Source organism: Lucilia cuprina, chromosome 3 (assembly GCF_022045245.1).
Source record: "Lucilia cuprina isolate Lc7/37 chromosome 3, ASM2204524v1, whole genome shotgun sequence".
Taxonomy (NCBI): Eukaryota; Metazoa; Arthropoda; class Insecta; order Diptera; family Calliphoridae; genus Lucilia; species Lucilia cuprina.
The window spans coordinates 37,476,806-37,493,197 of record NC_060951.1 but is presented as its reverse complement, the minus strand read 5'-3'; the positions used below and the strand labels follow the sequence as shown (position 1 = coordinate 37,493,197).

General features: G+C 27.2%; 1 protein-coding gene and 2 long non-coding RNA genes across 3 annotated transcripts in view; 2 read left to right on the top strand and 1 right to left on the bottom strand.

Annotated features, from left to right (window-relative positions):
- LOC124418693 overlaps positions 1-16,392 on the bottom strand; it is a 97,295-nt gene that overhangs the window by 71,946 nt on the left and 8,957 nt on the right. The window lies entirely within an intron of this gene.
- On the top strand, positions 338-3,498 carry LOC124418692. The gene is made up of 2 exons (XR_006940154.1): positions 338-1,410; positions 2,829-3,498. It is a non-coding gene; the product is annotated as an uncharacterized LOC124418692 (long non-coding RNA).
- Positions 3,748-16,392, top strand: part of LOC111682357 — a 30,003-nt gene continuing 17,358 nt past the window's right edge. The window contains exon 1 of the mRNA XM_023444288.2: positions 3,748-4,165. The gene's annotated coding sequence lies outside the window, so the exon portion shown is untranslated. The remainder of the gene's footprint in view (positions 4,166-16,392) is intronic.

Below are 16,392 nucleotides of genomic sequence, written 5' to 3'. Positions count from 1 at the left end.
TTGATATATAGTAAAACCTGATAATTGTTTATTAAAATGTCAAAACAATATTTTTTGTTTACAATAAACACACAAATTAATGACTGCATTTTCGTAAAAAAAGGAATACAATCAAGAAGACATGTTAATTCATATTAACACACAAATATTAAATGCATTCATCCATTCAAAATCTAAACAAGAGACTACGACGATTATCGTATAGAACAACTTTGCTGCGATCGTATAGAACGCTTCATTTAGGATCTGGCGAGATTGTGAAAATTTTAAATGTAAACAAAATATTAATCTGCAAAGAGATAGAAGATTTTTCTAGAGTTGTTGTTGTGTTGGTGCTTCTTTTTTCTTCGTCTTCAATGAGAGAAAGTTTTGTATTAAAATCATCTGTTTTTTTTTCTTCTATAGATCAACAAGTAAAATGTTTTGTATTAAACGGAAACGTCTGCGGTGCTGTGCTGCGCAGCGCTGCGTGAACAGCTGTTTTACTGCTGTTGCTTTCTTCTAGCAGTGGAAGTGTAGAATAAAGTACGTGCTAGTTGTTAGTATTGAAACAACAATAATAAAGTTTATAGATTATATACACCGCTGTTAATAAGCGCTGCCTATTAACAGCGACAGCGTTTAGGCAGCAACGCTACGTTATTTTATAGAATCACAATACTAAATACAACAACAACAACAAAACACAAACTGAACAAAAATACAAAATTGTAGATCACGTATATTGAAATACATCAGTTTAGATTTAACACTGCTTGACAGCACAACACGTTCGTCGTAGATTCAGTGTTTTCTTTTTATTTTATTTTTTATTCTATCAAACAGTGTCAAAAAAAAAATATTAAAAAGAAAATTTTGGGAAATTGCATTAAAACAAAAAAAAAAAAATACATACATACATATATTTCAAATTAATTTTACGTACGTATATTTTTGCAATGACAGAAGCATCTTGAAACAAAAATATTATTAATAATACGATTAAGTGCGTTTGAAAAAATTAAATTTCCAAAAAGTGTATTTTTTTTTAAATTAAGCCGGTTTTTAAAAAAAAAATAATTCTGTGTGAAAAGTTTTTTTTCGGCTGATCATCATTAAATTAAAAGTGGTAAAAAACGAGAAACTTGTCTGAAATACAAAAATAAAATATAATAAAGACAAAAAAAGAACACAACCAACATCGAGTAAATAATACAAATAAAAACCCAAAACAAATACAATTGTTTCTGTTGAGTGAGAACAGGCAAAAAAAAAGAAATAAATACTACTGAAATAAATCTGTACAAAAACCTACCAAACCACTACAGTGTAGAAAATTTTATTAGAGGCAGATCAATTTATCAAAATAAAATTTTGATAGATTGTTTTTATTTGGAATTATAAACTTCTGTTAACTAGACCTAAATTCAGGTAATATTTATAAAAATCCTTAAAATAGATAGATAGATAGATAGATAGATAGATAGATAGATAGATAGATAGATAGATAGATAGATAGATAGATAGATAGATAGATAGATAGATAGATAGATAGATAGATAGATAGATAGATAGACAGACAGACAGACAGACAGACAGACAGATAGATAGATAGATAGATAGATAGATAGATAGATAGATAGATAGTGTGAAGTTTCTTCTTTAACTTCACAAACTACTTTATACGATTTTGAGATTCCTCAGACTTATATAGAACAAGATTGAGGTACACCAAACTTCTATAGAATGGTTTGATGTTCCTCAAACTTTTATAGAACAGTTTCCTCAAACATCTATAGAAAAGTTTAAGAAGGTTCCTAAAAATTCTATTGAACAATATAAGGTTCCTTTATGGAATTGTTTGAAATTCTTTGAACTTCTATAGATCAGTCCTCAAACTTCTATAGAACAGTTTCAGGTTCCTCAAACTTTTTTACAACAGTTTAAAATCCTCAACCTCTTTTAGGACAGCATGAACTTTCTAAATTTCTATAGAACAGTTTGTTGTTTCTTAAACTTCTGTAGAGCAGTTTCATGTTCCTCAAACATCTATAGTTTCCTTAAACTTCTGCAGAACAGTTTGAGGTTCCTTAAACTTCTAAAGAACAGTTTGAGGTTTCTTAAACTTCTATAGAACAGTTTAAGGTTCCTCAAACTTTGTAGAACAGTTTAAAATCCTCAAACTTCTATAGAACAATTTGAGGTTCCTAAAACTTCTGCAGACCAGTTTGAGATTCCTCAAACTTCTATAGAATAGTTTGAGGTTCCTCAAACTTCTGTAGAACACTTTGTTGTTCCTTAAACATTTGTATAACAGTTTTAGATTTCTCAAATATCTATAGAACAGTTTAGATTCCTTAAACTTTTGCAGAACAGTTTGAGAATCCTTAAACTTCTAAAGAACAGATTGAGGATCCTTAAAGTTCTAAAAAACTGTTTGAGGTTTCTTAAACTTCTATAGAACAGTTTAAGGTTCCTCAGAATAGTTTGAGATTCCTCAAACTTCTGTAGAACATTTTGAGGTTCGTCAAACTTCTGTAGAACAGTTTGAGGTTCCTCAAACTTCTGTAGAACAATTTGAGGTTCCTCAAAGTCCTGTAGAACAGTTTGAGGTTCCTCAAACTTCTATAGAATAGTTTAAGGTTCCTCAAACTTCTATAGAAAAGTTTAAGGTTCCTCAAACTTCTATAGGAAAGTTTAGGGTTTATCAAATTTCAATAGATTAGTTTCAAACGATTAAGGTTTCTAGAAGTCAGTTTGAAATGTGGTTGTTTTCGATCTGCTTCTATTAAAATATATATTAGAATTTAACCTTTAACAATTTTTCCCTACTGTTTTTTTTCAAATAGCCAAAAACAATAAACAGACAAACGGCAAAAGAAACATCACAATACAAAAGCAATTTTAGCAAAAAGAGCGCACCAACCAACAATAAACAAGAAAAAGAAGTGGTTAAGGAAGACTGACTGGCTGGCTGGCTGGCTGAATGACTGACTTGCCACTAAATACAGTTTATTGGCCTTGACAACTCAACTAAAGAAGATCTACCACTTTGGTCTGTTGTATATATTTCTAAGCCATCAAAAAACGTTCAACAACACCAACAATAGAAAACTAAAACATTTGAAATCTTATATGGAAATTCAATATTCATATTGAGACGGAGTCGACAAAACGAGTCCATATTTTTTTTTTTGAAAAAGAAGAAGAACAAGAACAGCAATCTCGTTGTTATCGTTACAAATACAGTGTAATGAAACATAAAACGACGCGTTTAAAGATCAATAAAATTAAACGACGTTATCGTATAAGTTTAATTGAATTTAATGAAAATAAATTTATTCAAAATAAAAACAATAACAACAACAGTCCAGAAAAGTGAAAAAAAAATACTTAAATATTGTGTCGAAATTTTTATTTTCTCTAATTAAACGTTAAACGAGCAAATAATCAACAACAATTTAAACGATTTTTTTTCCGTGAATGTAATTTTTTGAGGTTTGTCCTAAAAAAAAAACAGCAACATAAATATTGCATGCAACAGCCAACGTCAACATCATCTTTGTACATATAGTTGATGCTACAGAAAAATATATAGAAAAACATAAAAAGTGCAATAACCTAAAAACTGCAGCAGTTTTTATGAAAAAGAAATTTTGTTCTAAAAAAAATTTTAAACACAATTTTCTGCAATTTAAAGAAATTTACAAAAAAAAAAAAAACAAGAACAAAATAGTGTCATATCAATAAAATTACGAAATTTTCTTTATTGAACTGAAAATTTAAAAAAAAAAATCTTAAATTTTTTTGATATTTTTGTTTTAAAAATATTTAAATAAAAAAACTTTTAAATGCATAAGAAAACAAAATTTTGTATTTATAAATTAATAAAGATCAAAGATCTTCTTAATTGAGCAGCAGCAAAACACACGAAAACGAAAACAAAAATCAAAACAAAAAAAATTTTTGAAAATAAAGTGAAAAAAAACGAAAATTCTCCCCCCAAAAACAACAACAAAAATTAAAAGAAAAGTGTGGCACACCAAAGCAACAACAACAACAGCAATAAACACAAAAGCAACAGCATACAACAGCCTACAACATTCTACAACAGACTACAACAACATTTATAAAAAAAGCATTTTTTTCGTAAAAAGGGAATAAATTTGGTGCAAAAGTACCCAAAGTAAGTACTTTTATTAAATTATTTAAAAACTGTTTTTTTTCATTATTCATTATATTAATCAATTAATTCAAATTTACATTGTTGTATTCATATTTAAGGAAGTCCATACGTTTATTAAATAATAGACTGTTGTTAAAAGCATATTAATAAGTTTTAACAAAAAACTATAGGTGTTTTTTGAAAAAGGGGAATTTTGTTTAGATGTAAGAAATTATAGTCGGATGTGGCCGACCATACAATATCCCACACCTTTTACAAAAATAAAATGTGATATTGTTGTCATATTAAAACATTTAAGTTGAATTGTAACTTTGCTCAGACATACTTAAGCGGTTTATTGTTAAATAAAATTGTGGACTTTTAAGTGAATTTATGATGGGACCTTTTCATAGGGTCTAGGTTTATATAAGGCCCTATAATTATAGTAAAGTCTAGTGTAGAATTTGGTTTTGCTTTTTGTCGAGATACTAGTATATTAAACATAATTATGAAGTAAAAACCCTATTCGGCGGTTTCAGTTGTATGGGGACTAGGTGAAATAATGGACCGATGTTAACTACTTTCAATAGGCTTTGTCTACGGAACCATAGAAAATCATGTGCTAAATTTCATTGAATTATCTCTAAAATTGCCACCTGTAGTTTGAGTACAAGGTTTACAAGCCCTATTCGGCGGGTTTTGTTGTATAGGGGCTAGGTGAAATAATGAACCGATCTTAAACATTATCAATAGGCTTCGTCCTTGGGACATGTACCAAATTTCATTGAATTATATTCAAAATTGCGACCCGTAGTTTGATTACAAGGTTTACATGGACGGACGGACAGGTGAACAGACGGACAGGCAAAGCTAAATCGATTCAGAAAATGAATCTGAGTCGATTGATATACTTTAAGATGGGAATAGGACCAATATTATTGTGCGTTACAAACATCAGCACAAACCCAATATACCCTCCCCACTAAAGTTAGGTGTGGTATAAATAGCATTGGAAAAAATACAATTGTTTAATAAAACACTATAATTTATTAAAATTTTATCAAAGAAAACTTATTTTTCCGCGGTTTTCCCGGGAAACAAACAAGTACATATAAAAACATGTAGAAACGTGATAATTTCTATACATTAATATACAAAAAGAATAATTCCTAGGGAACATATAGCATAGTACTTCCCAATTTTTTTCGATATCTCTATAAATTACGGTGCAGAGGAGGGAGGTTGTTATTCAAAAGCTCTTATTTGAGAGTTGGTAGAGCAATTTATGTCTAAATTAAAATTCATTGTGTTCGTAGTGTTTATAAGTGAATTTTGATCTTCAACATCGTTCATATACAAAGTACCTTCAGAAAACGTCCTTATAGCTCATTACTGACTAAATACGAGCACTGCAATAAAATTCGACATTTTATGCAATCAAAGATCACCCTCCCCAAAGAACTTTGCTCATGTACTCACTTCCGCTTACGTAACCGTTAGACCGAAGTACGAATCCATCATATTAGCTAAAAACTTTGTTCTTACTCACAGAGAACATACTGTGATAAATCTGGTATGAACACAGAGTTTTACGAATTGTCAGTGCGTGAACACCTGCCTTGACAGCATTATTTTACGGTGATCTTTTTCAGCCACTGAGTAGACGTTCTACCACGCGCCTCTGAATCCTTCAATGAAGAACTCAGGTGGCAATTTTTGAACATGGATGTGCCGGTCCATGCACAAGCACTTTGCTCAAGTACTCAGCCTATTTAATCTCGTGCACCGTTGCTGAATAACAGGCAACATAAGCTCAAGCCTAATGCACATACCGACAAAGAAAAGCAATCACTAGACTAAAGCCAATATAAGGGGGATAACCCTAACTAACATCAGGTGATTCAAGCTTCCGGATTTGCCGAAAAATTACTCAAATGCAATCCCAATCTTCTAATGACCCATTCCAGTGCATTCCTTGACCTCTTCAGAGATGGCCCTGTTGTTTCGGCAACACCACCTAGAGACATATTGGATCAGGATCACTCATATATGAACCGATCTATGTGACAATAGATTCCAATAATTGCACCGACAATTAGTCGCGTAGCATGTATGAATATATTCTCTTGAGATGGCATCAACGAAGAACTACCCCGAAACGTAAAAAGTCATACTAAATCCGTATAAATCTCCAATATATGGAGAATTTCCCGATCTTTCACCAATTTTCGCATCAGTTCCATTCCCATGATCATAAAGATCACTCTACGAGATGACACGCAACTATTGAATAGTAACCTGACAATTACCCCCAGCATACATTAGCGTCCCACTACGCGACGGGTAAGAATAACCGATCCAAACCATTAGGTATAGGATATATCAGTCCTTAAACCAACATTCTCTCACCGCGATTTTGGGTATTAAACCACTACGTTGATCCCGAAGGAACCTCAACCAACTGACCAGCCTGGACAAGCCCTGAGGGCAACTGGCCACACGTAGTATCAGATTATCTGGTTAGACCCCATGCCAAATTATACTAAGGCGAAGCCGGTGATACATTTGACATCACCAGATTATAGTCCCGGCAGACTAAAGGCACTGGTAACACCTTTGTTCCCCGGTGGAGATTTCACCAAGGTAAAATGCCCCCGGGGGACTATGGGGTGACATATGTATATATGTTTAAGAGATTACTAAATAATAGGTTAATTATAAACAAAATTCATAACAAAAATATAGAACATTTAATAATTTCGCCAATTTCTCATTTCTCTTCTCATTATAAATGCATTTCTAAAGTTCTGCTTAATAAATTAGAAAAAAAATTAGTTTAAAAGGTTTTTAAACTCAAATTTCTAATGAAAGTTTGAAAACAAAACAAATTTCCATAATTTTAAAACAAATTAACTTAAACAATAATACACAAAATGTATTTATAAACAAATAAAACCGTTAAGTCTTTTTTATTATTTAAAGAACGTGTTTTAATTTAAATATGAATTTAATCCAAAAGCTTTTGTTTGCTAAAATAGAAAAAAATTTGCTAAATTTGTTTCAAAATTCTAAAATATTATTTGTTTCTTAAAAGAAAACAATATTTATCTGCTTGAAACATAAATGTTTCGAAATATATATTGTTTTTTTTTTGAGCTGTCATTGTTTATTAATTTGTTTACTTTAAATATATTTATTAATTTTATACTTAAAAGTAATATTATGTTTATTTTGCTCCTCTTTTTTATTTTTGTTGTTATTTTTCTTATACCTGTAGAAAAAGGTATTTAATTTTATTTATTTTTCTTTTCAAGTTCAATTGTGGTAAAAATTTATATTTGTTTCAGTTTTATTTATTTATTCAATATATAGAATTATATATGTATTCTTTAATTTAGATCTTGTTTAAATATTTATCTGTTATTAAGAAAAAACACCCAAAAAAATATTCACAGTTTTTCCCCAAAAAATAAATAAATAAAAGTGTTAAACGTTTTTAAAAAATATTAATTTATGGAGAACCCTCTACTACTGTGTCTGCTAAATAATTGTTCAATTCACAATCGATATCGTATTGTTGTAGCATTGTATGTCATATAAAACTTTTCAAATACAATTTTTTGAAACAAAAACAATTCAGTATTAAAACAAGTCAGATTTCTATATTCGGCTGTGTCGAATCATATATACCCTTCACCAAGTATGTTTTTAACAACAGTTTATTATTTATTTTGTACCTCTGCACATAACATACACACAAACAAATATAAACTGTAACAGAATGAAATATTATCCGTTGTACTGTACTAACACCGTCAAACAAATATGAGCTGTATTACCAACATATTACTGCTTTATCTCCTTGTTATTGTTTTTATGCTTTTATTTATATGTTGTTGAGGAAATTTTCAGAGGTAGAGTCAGATTTTAACCGATATCTCAGTTATTTATGGACCGATTTTGCTGATTTTCAATAGGAAATTTCTCGAAAGCATGTCTGACAGAATTATTGAAGATTTGATATCTGGAGTCTTTAGAAAGTTGATTTCAACAGACAGACGGACAGACATACGGACATGGCTTAATCGACTCTGCTATCTATAAGGATCCAGAATATATATACTTTATAGGGTCGGAAAATAATATTATAGAAATTACAAACGGAATGACAAACTTATATATACCCTTCTCACGAAGGCGAAGGGTATAACAACAAGTAGGAAAGTATAGTCAGGTATGCGATCAATAATGTTGTATTTTTGGGAAACTTTTCATTAATCTATATATATAAATCTAAATATGTGTTTGTGTGTTTGTTCGTATGTTTATATGTTTGTATGTTTGAACGTTATAGACTACTTAACGGCTGAACCGATTTTCTTGAAATTTTCACAGCGTATTCCTGTATGTCTACTACTTTTATTTTGAAATTTCAAGTGGGCGAGGAGCCACGCCTACATTAAGAAAATATAAAATTCGTATATTTGTGATAATATAAAAGTTAGAGTCCTTAAATTTTGTCGGAACCACTTTAGTGTCAATATGATTATTTAGGATAAAATGTGGGCGGACTAGCGTTAGGGGGCGTGTCACCTCCAATTAAATACAAAAAATCGTTTAACTTGGAAACTAATACATATTAATAAATAAAGAAATTTGTTTTTTTTTTTAATTTCGATTGGGGTAGCGAATCACACCGGGTATTTTTATAAATTCTCTAAAGGAAATATTTATAGATAGTTTAAGTTGATTTTTTTTACTTAATTAAAGGATTTTTTAAAAATTTTGTATTTTGAGGAAATTTTTAAACAATTTAAGGAAATATTTAATATTTGTATGGGGCCTAGGTGTAATAATGGACCCATATTAACTATAGACTTCGTCGACAGTACCATAAAAGATCATGTGCCAAATTTCATTGCATTATCTACAAAATTGCGATCTGTAGTTTGATTACAAGGTTTACAAGTCACTATTAGGGTGTACAGTTGTATGGGGGCCAGGTGAAATAATGGACCGATCTTAACCTGGGGCAATAGAATATCATGTACCAAATTTCATTGAATTATCTTCAGAATTGCGACCTGTAGTTTGATTACAAGGTTTACATGGATGGACGGACAGACGGACATAGCTAAATCGACTCAGAAAATAAGTCTGAGCCTATTGGTATACTTTAAGGTGGGTATAGGACCAATATTATTGTGCGTTACAAACATCAGCACAAACCTAATATACCCTCCGCACTTAAGTGGTTCAACTGCAAATTAGATAAAACAATCACACTTTTTCTAATCTTTCTATAAACTCCTGACTCTTCTACAAAGAAAAAAAGATTAGATATAATTATCACTCAAAAATAAACCTAAATCTTAAAGAACAAATGTGACAAGTTTAAGACCCCTGGGTTAAAAACAAAAAAGAAATTTATTAAACACACAAACTTTCCATTTCATTTAAAACCTCTAATTAAACCGAAAAAAATATATAAAAATTTTCCCCCCACAAAAAAAATTTAACTAGCGACAATTAGGCACCTACAATTGTGGAAAACAATAATTATAAATTTCAAGTTTTTGACTAAAATAAATGTTTTGCTGTTAATAAAATGTTTAAAAATATAAATTAACTAAAATATAAGTTTCGAAATAAATGAGGTTTTTCTTTTCTCTTGGAGAGGGAGGGGTGCGAAAGAAAGGGCATGTGTTAAAAGAAATTTCTTAATATTGTAATGTTTTTTTTTCTTTATCTTTTCTGGAAGTTAAATATTGTTTTTCTTTTTTTTATTCAAAACAAAAAAAAAAATAAAATTAACATAATTTAAACATTTTTATTATTAAAGAAAGAAAAAAACTAAATTGTAAAAGATTTTATTGTTTTCTTTTTAAAATTTTTGCTTAATTAACAAAAAAAGGGAAATTTTGACCTAATTTTACTGTTAGTTAGTTCTAGGTTAAATTTTATGCTGAAATTGTGAAATATTACTTTTGTGTGTTTTACAACAACAAATGTTTCAATATTTTGCACTTCATTTACTTTTAATTTATTTTTGTTTATTTTGTAATTTATTTAAAACAAAAAAAAAAAGCTGATAAATACTTGGTTTTTTTCTTATTTTAATAATTTTGTTTATTTTGTATTTTCAAGGTGAGTTTTACCTTGAGTTTTTCAGCATTTTATTGAAATTTTTCTTAACAATTTTATAGTTTTTTTTTTGGTTTACAAATCATGATTTCCCTTTTCGTTATTTTGTCAAAATTTTGTTTACAAGCTCTATTTATTTTCTTTAAATTGTTGTTTTTTTTCTAAAGATTTATATTAGCTATAATCATTTTATCAATTTAGAAAACTATTTAGCATTTTATGCGAATAAACACCTGTTAACAGGCCACTCACTACAGTGGAAAACAAAATTTTAGGAACAAATAACAAAAATCTGTAAAACGTTATATATTTGGTATTTTGTTAAAAAAGAGGGAAATTTTGCCAAATGTCGGTATTAAAGATATATTTTTGATTAATTTTTTATTAATGGGCAATTTCTGTATTTAAGGGAATTTTTTTTAATAACTTCTTTATTTAAAATAAAATTTTTATAAATTCTTAAAAAAAATGTATATTTGGGAAATTTTTAATAAATTCTATACTTAAGGGAAATTAAAAATCTTTTTTTGGGAAATTATTTATTTAAGGGATTATTTGGATAATTTTTGTAATTAAGAGAAATTTGTGATACATTTTTAGTTTAAGGGAAATTTCTAAAAAAAATGTTGTATTTTTGGAAAAATTTTGATAAATTCTTTATTTAAGGTAAAATGTTTGATAAAACTAGGGAAATTTTGCCTAATATCGATATTAAAGATACATTTTTTTATAAATTCTTTATTGAAGGGAAAATTTTCTATAAATTCAAGGAAAATTTTGGACAATTTCTGTATTTAAGGGAAATTTTAGATAATTTCTTTATTTTAGAGAAAATTTGTAATAAAATTTTTATTTAAATGAAATTTTAAAAAAATATATTTAGGGAAATTTTAGTAAATTCTCTACTTAAGGAAAATTAAAAAAAAAATATATTATATTTTTGGGAAAACTTTATAAAATTCTCTACTTAAGGAAAATTTAATATTTTTTTAAGTGAATTTTTTTATCTATTTATTTAAAGGAAATTTTAGATAATTTTTGTATTTAAGTAAAATTTTTATTAAATTATTTATTTTAGGAAATTTACAAAATTTGTATTTTTTTAGAAAATTTCTGGAAAAATACCTCGTTTAAGGAATATATTTAAAACATAATTAATTATAGGGAATTTTTTTATAAATTTAGTATTTAAGAGAAATTTTTCATAAATCCTCTATTCAGGGGAAATTTTTCGTAAATTCTATACTTTTGAAAAATATTTAAAAAAATGTTTTACTTAATCAAAATTTTTCATTAAATCTACATTTTAGAGAAATATTTCAAAATTTTTTATTTGAGGGAAATTTTCTAAACAATTCCTTTTTTAAACATGAATTCATAATTTAAGGGAAATTTTTTTTATAACAATTTGGTATTTAAGGGAAATTCTTAAAACTTCTGTATTTTAGAGACATTTTCGATAACATTTTTTAAGTAAAGTTTATAAAAAATTCTTTAATGAAGGGATATTCTAAAAAATTCTTTATTTAAGCGAAATTTTTCGAAATATTCTTATTTTAAGGAAATTTTCAATAAATTCTTTATTTAAGGGAGATTTAAAAAATCGTTATTTAAAAGAAACTTTTAAAAGTTTTGTATTTTAGTGTAATTTTTAAAATGTTCTTATTTAAGGGAAATTTTCAATAAATTCTTTATTAAATGTTTATAAATTCTTTATTTAAAGGAATTTTGTTAAATTTCTTATTCTTTATTTAAGGAAATTTTTTTGAATAAATTTAAAATTTTTTAATAAACTCTGTATTTTAGGGAAATTTTTTAGTAAGTGCTTAATTTATGGTAAATTTTGAATAATTTTATAATTTAATGAAACTTTTGATAAATTCCTTATTTATAAGAACATTTTTGAATAATTGTTGTAATGAAATTTTTGATAAATTTATAATAAAAAGGATATTTTAGAAAAATTCCATATTAAAGGGAAAATTTCAGCATATTTGTTTATGTAAGGAAAATTTTGAATACTTTATTTTAGAGACATTTTGTATAACTTCTTTAGCGAACATTTTAAATAAGTTCCATTCTTGAAGAGAAATGTTTTAAAATTTTTGTATTTTAGGAAAATTTTGGAAATTCTGTGTTCAAGAGAAATTTCTATTTAAGAAAAATATTTAATTAAAATTTAAGATAAATTTTAAAAAACGCTGTGTCTTTTGTTATACAAGAAGACACAGGAACTGTTCTACAAGACACTTTTCTATAAGAAAAGTGTCTAAATTTAATAAACTGTATAAAGAAAACGTGTTTCTATCCGAAAAGTTATTTTTAGAAAGATACTTTTCTATTCGAAAAGAAAACATATCAGAAAAGTATCCAAAAAGGCACTCTTTTATCCAAGAAGTATCTAAAGAAGACACTTTCTTCTGACTAAAGAAGACACTTTCCTATAAAAAAAGTGTCTCAAGAGACAATCACACTTAGAAAAGTATCTAACAAGACACTTTTCTATTCGAAAAGTATTTAAAAAATATATTTTTCTATAAGAAAAGTCTATAGAAAAGACACTTTCCGAAAAGAATCGAAGAAGACACCCTTATATTAAAAAAGTATGTAAAGAAGAGACTTTTCTTTTCAAAGAGTGCATAAAGAAGATACTTTTCTAACACAAAAGAAAATTATCCAAAGTAAACGCTTTTCTATTCACAAAGTGTATAAAGAAGACACTTTTCTATTCGAAAATTATGTAAAGATGATATTTTTCTATTCGTGAAGCGAATAAAGAAGACACTCCTCCATTAGAAAAGTATCTAAAGAATACATTTTTCTATCAAAAAAGTATCTAAAAAGACACTTGTTTATAAAAATTATATCTCAATAAGACACCTTATTAAAAAACTGTCTAAATGAGCAAGCTTTCTACAGGAAATATATCAAAAGAAGACATCTTTCTATATGGCTAGTGTTCAGAGAACGCTTTTCCATTTTTCTGTAAACTGTTAAAACAACTAGTTTTGTCTTTCACTGTTAATTTAATTTTATATTATTTTTCTATCATTAATATTAAGAAAAATATGATAAAACAGAACCGACAAAAACAAGGAAAATTTGCCACAAATGTCGCCCACTCGTCTGCAAACATTTAGATTTTTTTCTTCGGAACAAACTTTTTAAATATATAGGGCAATAGAAGATAACATATGTTTTAAATAATAAATGAATTCACATTTAAAATGGTTTGAAAGTGAAATTATTTAAATTTAGAAATAATTAGGAATTTAAATCATAGAAATATAACAAATGAAAGATATTTGAAAAGCATGTTATAGTTATAAGATAAACGATGTTTTATTATCAATCCAATGACTAGTTAGATGTTGACCTCTAAGGAAATGTTAAGAGTTTGTGGAAAACAATTTGAAAATCCCCTGGACTTGATCACTCTTCCTACTTTTTTTGTTTACTTTTTGGCATTAAGATTTCTAAGAAAATTTGACAAACAAAAAAGTTTACTAGTGACAAAGAAAAATTTGCAATTTTATGAAAATTTTGGCAGTAAATTTTTAAAATTTTTAAATTGATTTAAAAATATTTTTTTAACAAATACGTTTTAGAGGAATATTTTTCAAAAAAAAAAAAATAAATAAAATCTTTATCTATCACCTTAGTATTTATTTTGTTTATTTCGACTTATAGGTCACTAAGAATCTAGGTGTCTAATATTTGTTTAAAAGAAAAAAAAAAAACTAAAAGTATTACTTTGCTTTAGCCGCCCCACCTTTGAACAGTGTGACAAGCGGCACGTACTATTCTCCAAAAAAAAAAAAAAAACATATTATAAATTTACAATAATAAACTGGATTCTAGTGGCGGTGAATCACAATCAAGAGATTTTTATAATTGATTTCTATTTAGTTTTTGAAAATTCTTTCAACGCAAAGAAAATACAAATATATGAATTGGATCTTTTATCACTATTATACATCATTAGAATGGTAATCAACAAAAGTATTCTATGGAAAACATAAACGTCAAAAAAGATCAGCTGTTAGCTTTTCTTAGTTCTGCTAAACAAATTTATGTTTTTCAACTAAAAAACCCAAAGAAAATTCCCACAACTTATTAGATTTTTATTAAGAATTTTCAACATTTTAACAATGATCATAACAAATGTTGGAATTTTGAATAAATCAATTCATATGATATAGAATTTTAGACATATTATTGATAACAAAACAATAATTCCATAAATGTTTTTACCAAAAAAAAAATTATGTTTATAGCAAAAACGGCCATTGACTTTATTTCTAAATAATAAAAAATTTTGTGAAAAACAAATCGCAAATAAATAATAATAAAAAATCTTTATATAGACAATAACATAAACTAGAAAAAATCGCAAATCTATATAAAAAGTGTGTGAGTGACTGACTGATAGCTGATTTAAACAATAAATTTTTAAAAATTTTTTATAGAATTTTTCTATTAAAACAATTGATTTAAAATTCTACTACGTATTGTATTTTTTTCTCGCACACAACACCTGGTAAAAATTTTTATAAATTTATAATTTTTATTGTTTATATTTTTAAAAAAGCTAATTTTAGATTTTTAAAAAAATTTTTTAACAAAAGTAAAACAAAATAAAATAGTGGGAATTTTAAATAACAAACGAAAGTAACGGATCCCTTCACTCATTACCACAAACATAAACTTTTTATTCTAAAACTCTTTTAATAGTGTCTTCTTTAGATTATAGAATAGTCTATAGTCTGGACTATAAAATAGTCTATAGTCTGGATTATAGAATAGTCTATAGTCTGGACTATAAAATAGTCTATAATCTGGACTATAGAATAGTCTAGAGTCTGGACTATAGAATAGTCTATAGTCTGGACTATAAAATAGTCTATAATCTGGACTATAGAATAGTCTATAGTCTGGACTATAGAATAGTCTATAGTCTGGACTATAAAATAGTCTATAATCTGGACTATAGAATAGTCTATAGTCTGGACTATAGAATAGTCTATAGTCTGGGTTATAGAATAGTCTATAGTCTAGACTATAGAATATTCTATAGTCTGGGCTATAGAATAGGTTATAGTCTGGACTATAGAATAGTCTATAGTCTGGACTATAGAATAGTCTATAGACTGGATTATAGAATAGTCTATAGTCTGGGCTATAGAATAGTCTATAGTCTGGGTTATAGAATAGTCTATAGTCTAGACTATAGAATATTCTATAGTCTGGGCTATAGAATAGGTTATAGTCTGGACTATAGAATAGTCTATAGTCTGGACTATAGAATAGTCTATAGACTGGACAATAGAATAGTCTATAGGCTGGACTATAGAATAGTATATGTGGAACATAGAACAGTTTATAGTCTGGAGCATATATTAATTTATAGACTATTCTATATTCTGGACTATAGTATAATCCAAAATCTATACTATAGAATAGTCTATAGTCTGAACTATAGAGTCTTGGCTATAGGATTGTCTATAATCTGGCTCGTAGAATAGATACATATATAAAAAGTTGACTATATAGAAATCTGACTGATATCATATTGATATCAGTTAGTTTTTCTCTGTTTATATTTGCATTTTAAATTTATTTATTTGTTGTGATATAAAATATTTAATTCTATTAAATTTACTATTTAAATTTACATACAAATAGTATGTTTATCTATTTTTAGTGACAAAACAAGAATAATAATAATATAAATAAAAAAATTATAATAATTTAAAATACAGAATAATTGACACCAGTCACCACTCAATTAAGATGAAATACTCGATTTCATAATAATCAACAGCAGTAGCAGTAGTGGTCGGTCGTTGGTCGTCATTGTTCTGGTTCTTTTTTTATTATTACTATTAAATAATATTCTTTTTCTTATTGTTGTTGGGTTTTATTTATAAATCTAGATTTGAAAAAAAAAAAATTATAAATTTATCTGTTTATGCAGTTTTTTTGCATAAATATTGTGGATAACAATCTTGCCGCGATGTGGTGGCTTTAGTGTTGGCTGTGGTTCTTTTGCATTGCAAATACACTCGGCATAAGCCCTTTGTATTTGGAAGACACTGAACTCA